Raw genomic sequence first — 11501 nt, 5'->3', positions numbered from 1 at the left:
CTCCATTCCAGTACTAAACAGTACTTCTCAGCAAAATCTTATTGTTATTTTGAGAAAAAAATCCTATCTTCATGAAGTGCCTCAGGAATTTCTCAATTGTCTCGTTTTTACATGATTATTTTGCTAAATAGTTGTGAACTACATTAGACCACCATCCAATGTCTGTGATACTCCATTGTCAGTCCTTTGCGACAATACACTTTTTGTATTCCCACTTCTTGTATTCTCCCTTTTATCCAGCTTTTTATCTCTGCAAGTGCTTTACCTCCCTCCAAAACAGCTGCTCAGTTTTCATAATTGCCTCTTGAAGCCACCAGTATAATCACAGGAACAGTCCACAAAAAAATCATGAATGAAAAGGGAAGAATGAGAAGGGAAGAGTAAGTGAAGAATACGAAAACAAAAGACCACCTTTGAACTTGGAGGCCTTCCATACTGCATCTGCCTTCATTGCCAAGAAGCCACAGATGTTCATCACATAAGCAGATGAAAGTGTTACTGTGAGGTGTTTGTTGCTGGTTCAGAATCTTAATGTTCTCCCCAGCTGCACTGGTGTATTTTTTCGCTGTTTTTTAATACCAGTAACTTTGAAAATACCATAGCAGGAATAAAGAAAGAGATGCTAAACCTTATAGAAATGTCTTTAAAAGAAATTCCAAATACTTCTTTCTTTTCTGTTTTCCTTTTTCTTGTTCACTTTCCCTTAAAAGCCTGAAATAAAATGAAGCACTTTTGGGTTGCCAAGACTCCATGGAAGCTCCTGTTCAGAAGGTGTAGGGTAAGACTGATTGATACATCATTTCTCCCAGCACTTCGGCGAAGTGATCTGAAATACTGGAATTCAGAGTTACTGCTTAGTAATACTGATACGGTTTGCTCTGAGGTAATAATTAATACAACAACTAATTCATTCCAGTATCAACTTTTTAATCTCCACCTGCCTGGACGCCTCCCTGTGTAACCTCATCTGGGTGTTCCTGCATCGGCAGGGGGATTGGACTGGATGATCTTTCGAGGTCCCTTCCAATCCCTGACATTCTGTGATTCTGTATTTCTTTCCTCATGTTATAGAAGACAACATTGTTTTAAAAAATATCTCTTACTACTTAATTGCTCAGGATGACCCCTATTTGCCATCTCATTGAAAATCATCAGGAAAAGGAACCTTTCCAGAGACTGTACCAGTTTTTTGTCTAGCCAAGTGCTAACAGATTTCCTTAAAGATATGCCTAGGAGTCTTCTGACTAATTGCATCTGGTTGAAGCATGACTAGTAGCACGAAAAGCTAACCTCCTGATGGTAAGTATGACTTTTCTATAATCACTTCCCATGTAACATTTTTAGAGGTTCAAAACCAAATCAGATTTGAGCTGTTGAATGGATTTATTACATTTTTCCCTGAGACATTCTGCTGAGGGAGAAGGAAAGGTTCCTCTCTGTATTGGTAAAAATTGTCCATATTATACCAAAGAGCTGACTGAGGTTAATCTTAGTCCCTGCCAAACATACTGTGAGAGCATCCTCCTGTACTGGCACACCAAATGAAATCGCCAGACTTGTAAAGGAGCTCTGTGCTCTAGTTTCTATCAAAACCCTTCTATTTTTCTGAGATAATATAGGGTGCAGTCAAAGCCTGCCTGTACTTCTGGTCTTTAATGGATCCCAATGAATTTATGCAGCCTGTAGTTAATGACAAAGACAAATTTAAATCCAAATGAAAATAAAAATATTTAGAGACCTGATAGTGACAGCCTTGGAAAAAGATATGCCATAACAGTATTTTGAATATGAAACCATTATTATGTTGTGGCTCAGAACCATTTGGGGACACATCAAATGGTTCTAATAAATCTGAACATTGGAAGTCAGAGAAATAGATTTGGACTCCAGATTCATGTGGGGACCTCCTAAAAGCAAATGCTTGCCATATTCCATTAGCAGTGAAAATGAACTTGAAAAATTCTGATGCAAGGTAATTGCTAAGATTTTGTGTGATGGACCACCACCAAGATAATCAGCCTTTAAATGTGAGATATGATCAAACTTCCATTTATATCAGTGGAACCCTGCTGATTTACTGTGGTTAAGTATTTGGCAGCAGATTTTTTTTCTTCAATTAATAGATGCAGGGAAAAATAATTGCATAGTTTATGCAAACTGCTGTTACAGAATGGTTTAAAAGTGATTTGCAGCAAGTGAGCAAAATCGAGTGGCTCATGTCTGGGTAGAAAGGCAGACAAGGGAGTTATGTTTTGAAGGGCATTTAGTTCTAGATAAGGAAACATGCCGGAGTATAAATAGGGCCACATGGGAGATTAAACACTGCACAGTGTGTGGTTTGATTCCACTGCAATGGAAAGTAAAGCCTTTCCCACACTTGGCTGTGTAAATATTAACAGATGAAGAATCAAGAGAGTCAAAATGCTCTTCTTGACATGTTTTCCACTGCTGAGTTTCAGAGACTTGACAATGCCCAATGCAAAAGTGCCGAATTTGTGAAACTGCAGACATTAATACTCCGTGGGTCAAAGGTGAGGATAACTTCCCAGCAGTTCTGCGTGAGGCCGGTGATGATCCTCAGATACTTCGTGGGGAAATACTGCCTGTGTATGCTGAAATAGTTTTAGACAACAGGATATTTAGAATAATATATTATGAATCTATATTGAGAGAAAGACAGCGATATCATCACATTTGCTTATCAGCTGGGGTTCTGCCCAATATTCTCATGCTAGCTATAAAATGGTTATGCTGTGTTTCTTTCCTAGCTGGAGCAGATGCAGGGAGCATGACTGACAATCCTTCTATACTATTATCACAAGCAGATAGCTATCAGAAAGTCAATCTCTTCCCAGCTTTGCAGTGTGTCTCTAGGCTATGACGGCACTGACATGAGGCATATTTTAAGCTGCCTGTGGATTCCCGAATGAATGAAAGATTTAATATGGGAGAATGTTCACTGATAAAAGTGATTTATTTACCATGCCCACTCTGTGTGCTGCGTTCCAAAAGGAGCAGCTAAAAAGCAAGAAATAATAATAACTAAAAAATACATAGGTGGATTTATTCAAATGTGATGTTGTCGATCACCAGAAAAATATTTGCCTCACTGCAGGACAGAAAACTATGACAAAGTGTTGGAACAGTAGTTGGAACAAGAAGAAATGATTTATGGATTTACAGAGAGATCACTAATGTCCATGAAGATCACAAGAAAGAATGTGTCAAGTTCTATGTGTAACTGAGTCTGCCCTGTGTTTGCAGCAGGGACAATCATTTATTAGGTCTTCCCATCATTAGCATATTGAAGTATGAAAACTTTGCATCTTCCATGTGCTATTAAAAACATATGGGAGACATCTGAAGATTCTTCTTTAAATTAAATAAAAATAGTTAGAACCAGTTGTAGTCAGTGATGAAGCAAGCAGCTGTTTAGGACAACTGACACAGATCTTACTGCCCATCCTGTCACGGTCCTGAGAAGCCAGGCACTGAACTGCTACCCGGGGGAGAGATGTGGGCCATTTCCATTAGGGAGGTGACTTATCCCAGCACAGGAAACCCCACCACCACCTTCAGCATCCCTCCACTGACAGCAAGGAAAACAACAGGTATGTCCAGAGATCTCCTTTGGACTGTGCTTCACTCCGTCCTATGCCAATGCTTATCAATGAAAACTAGAGCACTATTAGATCTGGGATAGGAATAATTTGATGACAGATGACAGGGAAACGTCAGCTATTTTATACCTTGAAACATGTTACTAAAACCTTTGCTGTTAACACAAATACGCTGAATTTACTACTGTAAGGATGGTACCAAAATGCAATACAGATCACATAATCTTGTTTTCCAGCCAGACCACTTGGCAATTCACATAAAAATATCACACAAAAACTAGTCTAATGTCTCAGATCTTTACAAATGTCTAACAAGTAACAGTATGAGAGACAGGAAAAAACATTATGCATAAACATTATCAATACATGTTGCCTTATTCAAAGGACATATTTATGTATTTTGCACATTCGCATTTTACATTTCACCATTAAATATTCCATTTCCCTGGTTGCAGAGAAGACGCAGACAGCTGATGGAGTCTCAGATGTAGGAATGTTTTCCCATTTAAATGGCTTGAGCAGTTGTCTTTCACCAGGACAGAGACGAGCTATGAGAAAATGCAGAGTTTATCTATGCTTTGTCAGAGCAAAGAGTACAAATTCTTGGAAGCACTACAATCTATAGAGATATGGTATTAGACATATGCCAGAGACATGCTTTGGACTAGGCAATATATTAAAAACAGCTTTTCTTCAGCATCATCTCCCTATTATTTTTTTTTGTGAGCTTCAACTGAAACCTTAATGTTGTCTTAAATCTTTCATTGTGGGGATGGGGGCAGGAGGGGAGACTTGATTATAAACCAGCGGTAGTTTTTTTAACCACTTTTAGATTATAATAATAATATAAATTTAATGTGTAACTATATATAATACAATTATACAGGTATATAATTATATATTTAAATATTTATACATTAAAAAGTGGTAAAAAGAGGGTCACATTGCATGCTGCCCCTTTTTCATGAATTAGGAAGAAAACTTAGTCAAGTTAAATTGTTGGGAAAAGAGGGATGAAAATTATCATGAGCAAAGAGACTATAACTGTCTGCTTTTAGATGAAATTAAAGAACAGGTTCATCATTTTTCCCTGTGGCAATTTAATTCACATTTTGCACTGTTCAGGTAGAGGCATATTAATGGCAAATTACAGAAATCAAGTCATTGTAATGCAGTGAATAGCTAATTCCATTGTTAAAATGTATCGGTGATTCTCAGTCAGGGATAAATGACGTTGCCTTTTCTATGCATAAGGAAAAATCCTCAGTGCAGTCAAGAAACTGATGAAAGTCAAAGATACTCTGTCTTAAAACTCCCCTCCTCATCTGAATAGCTCAAGTCCTCTGCTCCCGCAAGCCAAGCCTGTAAAACCAATCAATCAATCAGTCAACCACAAAGGAGACGTGCTGGTTTTCCATGTCATCCTGGTTGGTTTTTTTTTTCATTTCTCAGCACTCTGTGTAGAGTGTTTTCACCAATTTCCCTGTGCATTTAGTAAAATGGTCCTAACACTTTAGCAACTATGGGATCAACCAAGGCAGCCAGTTTCTGCGGTCTGCACAGATCCTCAGAGTGTGAGGAAGGAGAGCACTTGAAAGGACTACAAGAATTGAACTACAAAACTTGAGTCACTGTAAAATCAGGGAAAATGCATAAAATCGTATTTTTTGATGCAAACTAATTACAGGTCGATGGGTTTTTTTTAAATCCCCAGTTTCCCACTCTTCTCCAATACCGAGGATCACTGTGTTCTGCTGAGTAACCTTCAGGCTTGCAAAGACAAGAAATACTAAAAGCCTGCCTCTAGTTCCTCTGCAAGCCAAAGGCATTTGATTCCGAAGAAGGAGCACTGGCAGAAGGAAGCATGCAAATTGGTTTGACCTCCTGGATGCCATTCCAAGCATTAAGCAGGGCATAGCCCTTCAAACAGCCAAAGCAACTGTTCTAGTCACCAAAGGTATCTTTCCAAGGAAGTATTCATCTTTACGAAGGCATAACCCTCAGGAACCGTAAGTACTTTCTTTTTGCTGTGACAATACTACCCTTCAATTTTAAGAAGCTGTATGCGTGTATATTTTTAATTCCTATGAGTTAGTAAGAGCTTTCACTGCTCGCTCTGAATCTTGATAGCCAGGAGTCTTTCATTTCATTGTCCTCTTTATAGTGTCCCAAAAGCTTTGACCAGACTACACACATAGAGAAACTAGGCAGTTGTTGAACAGGTGGGTTTTTCTGTTATACGGAAGCACTGTACATTCTGGGACAGCTCAACACCTTACCATCTTGAGATATGCTAATAATAGTGAAATGCCATCCAAAGCTAATGGCAAATTTAATTTCTCAGCAGTCTACTTTTCCCATATTTATCATCCCTTGTTTTCATATTTTTTTTATTTTCTGAAGATGTTTAGTTGTAGCTCAGTAGTAAGAAACAAACAAACAAACAAAAAAAAACCCACAAACCAAACCACAACCAAAATCAAATTGGCTTGGAAAAGCTTCAACATTACTCAATGGTCTTCGTAAGTACATAAGTAGGAACAAAACAGCTTAGGAAAGCTTCCTGTTTTCATGGCAAATTCAAATAATATACTTCTTGATTATTAAAACTGGTTAAATATTTTTCCTTAACAATAAGGCTTTAATATTGAAAAGATGTTGAAGCATTACCATATTAATAGAAATTCAGATAAAAATCTCGCTAGATAGTACAACTAGATCTCCTATTTCCATCTGTTCTGCTATGTAAAAGAAACTCATTCAAGAGTGGAGAATTTGCTGCTTTTCAGGTAAAGATCAGGTAAGGTCACAAAAATGGCTCTGAGGCTAATCTCATGGGTTGCTTTATTTATTCCTTCCTAGCAGTGGCAGGTCAAACCTACTTAGTTTAATGTCAGAAATACAGGGTAAGGTTGATGTCTTTGCCTTGACTTCCACCTCCACAACTTAAAGCTGGGGTTTGAAAATCAGTCTGTTTTCTTTTTCCATTAAAGATTATTCTGTAAGAGCCTGGCTGACTCCTTTGTTCTTCAGGCAAAAAGACAAGGAAAATATTACAGATCTAAGTGCTTGCATCAATTGTCTCTCTTACTGAGAGGACGCCCAAGACTCACAGAGGCTCCCTGATACCTGTCCTATTCCCAAGCTACTAAAGCAGCTCTTCATTATTTTGTTCTTTATGCACTCAGACCATAAAATCCTCACAAAGACAGCTTTTCTTAGGTAGTTTTGAGCTGTATGTGGTAGTTTTTAGTTACTGCTGTAAACAGTCTCTCAGTAGACCTTTAAACATCTTGGGCACTGTACAGGTATCTCCATGTCTGCTGCCTTGTGGTTTACTATAGGGAATTCTCAATTCTCTATTAAATTTCTTGTCATGTGTTCTGTCGTATTATCCTGTAGAAGTTCCTGTTTAAATTGGGTAACTCTTCACATAAAAATGTATGACTCAACGTAAGTAAGGATTAGCAAATTTTGACAATAGCAATTAGAGCAGTCCGTTTACTGCTGCCATTTAAAAAGGCCTGCCTGCATTTCATGGACAACACTGTGCTGTGCCATTTCAGATATCCTAGTTTCAATTGGCATCAGTAACTCCAGGGCAGTCTTTATTTAGTAGCCTGACAGGAGGAAAAAAAAAAACCATCAGACCACCACACAACTCATGCAGAACAATTTACGCAGAAAAGCTGCAATGCAAATTGCAAACTCTTCTGTTACCATTTATCATATGTGTATGTACCATTCATGTATGCAAGCACAAAATACTGCATGCTGTATCGACTATCCCTTCCTTGCATTTTTATAAGTACTTTTGAAAACTGGCAAGGAAAATTTAAGTGAGTCCTTTGCTGACAGTTTCTGCATGGCTCGCCCTACACACCATCCATCAGAGTTTGCTCCTATTGCAGGGCCAGTCACCAGTGAAAGACTGAGAGATTCAAAACCAGGTTATTTTCATATATGATTAATTTTGCTTCTTAGTCTTTCATAGTGTAATGTGGGCAAATGGTGGGCACGAAAGACAACAAAGGTTTTTAACCCTTTCAAAAAGCTTGGGTTTCAAGATGGAAATGACCCTCTCAGAGAAGCCTTCAATTTTCTCTGCTCAGAAATAACAGCTAACTTACTTGCTCACCACCTATCTATGAAATCATGGATAATGACAAGCCACAGACCAAAATCGCCATATGGCTGCAGATGTGCGACAGATGAAAGAAGGGGGGCTGCTGGGGCTGAACCTCAAGCACCCACCCACAGCCCGGAGTGACTCACTTGGCACAGCAGGGAGAATCTAATCTGCTGAGTAAGCGAAGCTTAAATCAAGATACTCCTTTCCATGAAAACAGAGACTTGGTATCCATGCCTTGCAGATGGAAGAGGGACTGCAGTCTACATATGAAAGGGAAAAGATGATAAAATTGTGAAAAATGTCCTTTTTCTATTTGATATAATTTGAAATACAACCCAGTACTTTGAAAGGCCAATGAATATATGGCCAGAATATGGACATTCATATTCTTTATCATGTTTAACTGGTGAAGACTTTTCTGTCAAAAGAACTTTTCCATTAAAAAAAATCTAGTTGCTACTCAAAGATTTCTTTTTAGTTTGTTTGGTTGGTTGGGTTTTTTTAATTGAAGTTTTCTACTCTCAGTCCTCAGAGATTGTTGTCTGGACTTTATTCACCATCCATCCCCAATATCAGATAGTAATGACTGACAACAGGAGCAATAATAATGGTAGTAGTAATGTTTTACTTTTAGCTAATGGGATACGTTTTTTTCCCCAGCAATTTTATTGTTCCATGTCATATGTATCTAGATACTGGGTTGCTAAAATAAGTACATTACATAAAAATAATGTTGGCAGTTTTATGTTTATGGAAATTCAGTTTCAATTGATTTGTTAAGAGAACCAATGTTATTTCGCTGTATTTCACCTTCTGGTACAACATCTCATGATATCCTGTTAAACATTACAGTCTTAAGTATGCATCATTTAGTGCAAATATTGCTACTTAGGTGGTTGGGCACATTTCTAAGAAAGCATCTATCAAAATGAAACTTGCATTTCTCCAGCTATTACATTGCATTATCTCAAGAAATAGAACACAATGAAATTACTTATTTTCCCAAGATTTGAAATGTATTTTTTTAAAAGTCCTGACAACACTACAGAAAGTGGTTTAGGTTTTGGTTTTTGTTTTGTTCTGGTTTCACAGTAGGAAGCTTTCTTCTGAACGGAAATATTTTTTCATACTCCTGTTGCACTCAGCAGAACTGCACTCACGTGCCCTTTTCTCTTCCTATTTGTTCAGATCGGTGTGAATAGTGTTGATCCATGCTCAGAACTGCCTGCTTCTCGAGCAATTCTCCATGCTTAACTTAGCCCACCAGGCTGGTGATTACGATTAATGGAAGTTTATCCAGTAAGCGGCAACGAGATGTCAAAGGTGTGACAGCACTAGCGATGCATTGGTGCTGTGTGGCGCTGCCCTCTGCCTCCCAACTCCACGCTTTAATTACAGTTCCAGTAACTTTCAGGATCTTTTTTGTCAACAATCATAATCACTGGCTGAGCTGGGCTCATCATCCAAACTCCATTTAATTCCTCACAACAGGTGGAGATTGATGTGTATTGAATGCTCACTCTCTTCCTGCATCTTTACAATTGTGGGCATCATATGCTTTTCCTGGAAATGCTTCTTTTGTACAGGCTTCCACAGGCTATTCACCCTTTCTGGTAGATTACATGAGGTTACAGTAAGAGGTGACAGAACAGTTGTACTCAGGTACCCAGTTTCTGAACATTTTGCAACTGATGGTTTTATCTTAAAAAATACACTCTTTAAATATATATATATATATATATATATAAAATACAGATATGACTTGTGTGTGGCTGTGTGTGGTATCTAGATGTTTTAGATAGGTTGGAGATACACACATCTGAATTTATGTCCATCCACGTAGATAAATGCTTTGCAGGCTGCCCAGGGAGGTTGTGGAGTCTCCTCTGCAGACATTCAAACCCACCTGGACACCTTCCTGTGGAACCTCATCTGGGTGTTCCTGCACTGGTGGGGGACTGGACTGGATGATCTTCTGAGGTCTGTTCCAATCCCTGACATTCTGTGATTCTGTGAACTTACCCATATTTCAGCGAATTGTCCACTAAATGGAGAGGGCCATGTTTTGAGGAAAAAGAGGGGGGGATGGCACAAGAGCTGTATCTGTATTTTAAAAACTGACCTTGCCACTTGCGCTGTGAAACACCAGGGTTAAAAATATGCGTACCGTGGAAGTTTATGGTTTGTAACTTCCATTTCTAAAGTGGCACAGTTTTTAAATTTCTGCACCAAGATCCTCAGAGATCATCAGCCTTCTGAATCTATGCACGCAGATAAAACATCACATTCACTCCTCTAGAAAACAAACAGTGTTCACTCAGCATCTTCAGTGCTGCTTGCTTAAGGTCTGCAAACTGACACGTTTGTTTTATACCTGGCTATTTGGATCACACGTAAAGCAAATCACTAAGCCTACAAACACCAGGTCAGGCGTATTATTCTGACTAAAACCCACAAAACCCACAAACAAAAATCAAAAACCAGCAACAAAAAAGTTTTTGCTTTAAAGGGCTGTTCTCCCATTCCAGCTGCATGAAACAATTTCCGCTGCAGGGAGTCCAGTCCACCATTAAGTCAAAAGTTCAAAATGCTGCAGCCCAGCAATCATTTACTGGTGTGAAGTCTCAGGGGGACGGGTTTGTAGAGGGACAACAAATTTAGCAGATTAGCACTGCAAACCAGCTATCTTTAAGCAATTCAAACTCACAAATGCCTTGCCTGTCCTTCACTTCACACAAAACGCCTGGTCTTATTACATAATTTCTCATTTAAAATTTATTTCTTCACTTTCTGCACAAAATTACAACCTTTTAAAAAGCAGTGGAATTGCAGTTGCACAGTTTAACTTCAGGTACTTATTAAAAATGGAGAACCATTTTAATGTTTTCTCAGAATGCTCTTTAAAATGCTCTGAAAAACTAAACCTGGGAAATTTTCAAGGCAGATCAATTTTTGTAACCAAAGTTATTAGGAGCTAAATACAAGGTTTATAGTGGAATTTGGCTGAACTGGAAAGGATTTTTGCCTGTAATTAATTACAAAGTCTGAAAAAAAAAAAAAAAGAAAAAATAAAAAAGGCCAAAAGAAGACAAAACTAAAAAACATGTCTGATGAGCTGAAACTAACAGCTTCGCCACCAAGTTAGGCAAGTAAGAAGGTTAAATACCACAACAGGAAAAAGCTGTCTAAACTACCAGACAATTTCAGCTGAGAGTCCTTAGGGAATACTTCTAAAGGGTATGTCAAGTAAAAATAACTTCTTCACAGAAGACGAAGTACTTAAGAGAAAACAATGAGAGGAAAAAAAAGAAAGGTATAAATGCCCTTTTCAGCTTCCTCTAGTGAGTAGGAGGATGCTGGGACCCTGTGTTCTGTTCCTGATTATTTTGTTAGGGACTGGGGGGGGCAATCACTTTGATGTGTAGGCAGTAAAGTCAAATGTGTTATCTGCCCTCACCCCAGAATTGTAAAATACCATCATATTCTCAGATCTCTTTCAGATTAGGTACTCAACCCTGACAGCAAGATATCAAGGTGTATTTCTCACAAAAAAAAATAAAAGAAACATGGATTGGAAAAAAATCCCTTTGCGTTAATGGAAATAAATGCACTGGAGGCATGGGGTAAGGATGAATTGCATTTTTCAACTTCTGAACTCCATCAACAGGTTACTAATACAAGAAATAACAACAGAAAGACGGACGGAAGGAAGGAAGGAAGGAAGACTGAATCATATTACTCTTGAGGAA

The sequence above is a fragment of the Patagioenas fasciata genome, chromosome 7 (assembly GCF_037038585.1).
Source record: "Patagioenas fasciata isolate bPatFas1 chromosome 7, bPatFas1.hap1, whole genome shotgun sequence".
Taxonomy (NCBI): Eukaryota; Metazoa; Chordata; class Aves; order Columbiformes; family Columbidae; genus Patagioenas; species Patagioenas fasciata.
The sequence above is the reverse complement of the archived record's forward strand: the minus strand, read 5'-3'. Positions refer to the sequence as shown.